General features: G+C 47.7%; 1 pseudogene; it reads right to left on the reverse strand.

Annotated features, from left to right (window-relative positions):
• Positions 1-283: 283 nt before the first annotated feature.
• On the reverse strand, positions 284-636 carry LOC110554032 (cytochrome c oxidase assembly protein COX20, mitochondrial-like; annotated as a pseudogene).
• Between the last annotated feature and the right edge of the window lie 2755 nt (positions 637-3391).

Here is a 3391-nt window from a genome sequence, read left to right on the forward strand (position 1 = left end):
AAGATACACCAGAATGTGATCTTCTGGCATTACCGTGTAGACAAATATTAATTACTCAGCTATTTCTTTCCCATTCTCTTAGGTATGTCCCCTAAAGTAGGCCACTGAAATTGCTGCGTGTTTGATGCCTCTTTCTTTTTTTTTTTTTTTTTTTTAAGACATACAGTCCAGAAACTTTATTGAGAGTGTTTTTAAATTATTGTACAGCATTCATTTGTGGTTGATTCCCAAGGAGTAGTTCTACTTGAGTTTAAAGCTCAAGATTGTTCAGCCGCTGTTACTCTTGATTTTTCTTTCAGGATCAAGATGGGTGCTTTCATATAAAATCTTATTTTTAATTCCTTCTCTGGCAATTCTTTCCTGGATTCTTTGCTTAGCAAAATTATACCTACAATGGCACCAGCATCCTAAAGTCACCAGGATAAAGCCTCCTACGCCAACATCACATGATCTTCTAATTCTACTGGTCACCAAGAAGTGTCCAAGTCCAGCCACAACAGACCCTAATGAGCCATATAGCACAGATTCTCGTGCACATGGAATATTCTCAACATCTAAAATGCCCAGGAGCTTAAAGGGCTTTTTCTCCAGCTCGTGCGGATCTGGCGCGGCAGCCATGGGGGCCAGTCGTCCGCCGGGCGCCTGATGCCTCTTTCTTTAAAGTGAGAGTAATGATGAAGAAGTGACCTCAGCGAACTGTGAGGATTTAACGAATTGGACGTGAAGCCTTAGCAGTACCAGGTGGCATGATAGGGGCCGTCAGTGGTGTCATGCCTGTTCTCCTGTACTTGGGTTTCCACGACAGTTTCTGGTCACTCTGTCTTCAGTGTGGGAACATGCAGAAATAAACCACACATACACACACACACACACACACACACCCAGCTGTAGTCAGGAGGAGATGAATGAGAACAATGGTTGTTTACCTGGAATGAAGAGGGCAAACCTCAGAGAAGCTTGAGAGGTGAAAGCAAGGTCTGTCGGTGAGTCGCACACACAGGATGACACATGGGTGACAGAGTAGGGAGCCTAACGGTGCTGCCTAAGCCCAGGATGAGGCAGACGCTTGCTCCGCTTCTCTCTCCAGCCTCTTCCTCCTGTGGTGCCTTTTCTTCTTTCCAGATTAAAGGCACATCACAAGGAGGGAGGGAGGAAGAGAGAGAGGAAAAGAAGAGAAGAGAAATGAAGAGAAGAGAAAAGCCAGGACTAAAAGGAGGCACCAGGGAGGGTCAGAAGCAGGACTTCCAGCATGCATGGAAAAACAGGAGACTCAGCTTCTCCCTGCACTTCATCTTGTTGGTGCTGGAATCCTGGAAACCTTGTAACAGGGCAGAGAGAGGGAGTGTAAGATGAGAGGGGGGAAAAAGTGGGGCATTGAGAGGACTCAGTAAATTACCTTGCCACCAAGCCTGACAGACTGAGTTTGAGCCACAGGGTGAAAAGAGAAAAGTAACTCCTATGCTTTGTCCCCTGACCTCCACACACAAATTGTGGCACACCCAACAACCAATGAGTTAACATTTCAATTGAAAGGAGAAAATAAATAAGAGTTAAAATGTCTGGATTGTGTGTTTGGAGAGAGGGTCTCAGTATACAGCCCTGGCTGATATGGAACTCACTATGAAGACCAGGCTGACCTTGAACTCACAGAGATCAGCCTGGCTCTGCCTCCCAATTGCTGAGATTAAAGAGGTCCATCGGCATGCCTGGTTGGACAGATTTAAAACACACACACACACATCTGGAATGAAAAAAATTCTGTTTTAAGTGTCCCTCACATTTGAGGCAGAGCTGAGAGAAGTGAGGACCATTCATTCTAGGCCTTTGAGAGGGTACAGGACACCACCAGGGACTAATGGGGAAGAGGAGAACATTCTGGAAATTGAGGCAAGAAATCTGTCGTCAGCCCTGACTTTGCCCTCAGTTGACTCAAGGACAGAAATCTCCGTCAACCTCCCGGTTCGATTAGCCCTGCCAGGAATTGTGAGAGGAGCCAGCATTTGTGTTCATCTGCTCAAGATGCTAAGCCCTATGCAGTTACTTCCAGAGATAGCCTCCCTTGCTGGCATGCCTCATGCCTTTAGCCTCTCAACAAACAACCTTTGAGCTTGAATTACTAAAGGTCCCTACCAAGAAAGCCCTCTGCCCCTGTCTCTCCAAAGTGGCTTCCATTCAAGGAGAATTTTTTGGCTTGCTAGGCCCTTCTGTCAGGGTCTGTGACTTGGCTGTGCTCAGCAGAAGGGAGGCAGGAAGGCACACTTTGAAACTGTAGCAAGCCTTTACAGTGATTCAGTTCTGTTGCTCCCTGTCTTGCTCACTGCAGAGGTGTGGGATGCTCTGCCGAAAGGCTTGCTGATGGGCCAGGCTGGCTGATACTGATACAGTACCGTAGGCAGAGGGTGCCTGGGAACAGAAGGGAGAGCCACCTTCCTGGGGATGCTGGAGATGAGAACAGGCCCTGCTGTAGCCACAGAGAGCCAGGGGGCAAGAGAACTTCTCAGATCCCAGCCTTGCCACCAGTATATTGTGGTCTGTCTCCATGATTGGCTTTGATGCTTCAGTCTGCTAAAATAAAAGGACTGGAACAGATGATCTCGAAGGGCCCTTCCCCCAACATTCTTTGATTCAGGCATTTGGAGCATCTACAGATGCTGGAGAACCCTGCAAGCTATGAGCGGCTGATTAGAAATGACAGGAGTACTGGGGAAGGGTGGAGTTCATTTTCAGTTTTGTTTTTTTTTTAAATGGCACACCCTTTGGCTCTGAAATGGCCTTTCTCTGTCCGTGTTATATGGAGTTACGAGCTTAATATTTAAATGTGGGTGTCTGGAACTGGAAAACACCAAGATTTCAATGCAGAGGTCCACAAGTAGTGGGTGCAGATAAACAAATCTATGACACAACTACTGTCATGATCCGTAGACACTAACAAGAACCAAGGGCTGGGGAGATGGCTCAGTAGCGACTGCTTGAGAGCGTGCTCTGCAAGCACAGAGGCCCCACTTTGGATTCCCAGAACCCAAGTAAAAGCTGGGCGCAGAGGCATGTGTCTGGGCCCTCAGCAGGGAAGAGATGGACACAGGCAGACCCCTGCAGGCTGACCAGCCAGTTGGTGTAACCAAAACTGTGCTCTAGGTTCCGTGAGACCCATCTCTTTCGGGGGTGGGGACAGAGAGATGGCTCAGCATTTAGGAGCACTTGCTGATCTTGGCGAGGACTTGGGTTCTGTTCCCAGCACCTGCGTATTAGCTTACAACTGTTGTTAACTCCAGGAGATCTGACGCCTTCTTTGGACATCCCGGGACACCAGGTGTGCACACGGCACACATCGATGCATGCAGGCAAACACACACACCAAATAAAAACAAATCTTAGAAAGAGAATTGAAGAC

This window comes from Meriones unguiculatus, chromosome 18 (assembly GCF_030254825.1).
Source record: "Meriones unguiculatus strain TT.TT164.6M chromosome 18, Bangor_MerUng_6.1, whole genome shotgun sequence".
NCBI classification, from domain to species: domain Eukaryota; kingdom Metazoa; phylum Chordata; class Mammalia; order Rodentia; family Muridae; genus Meriones; species Meriones unguiculatus.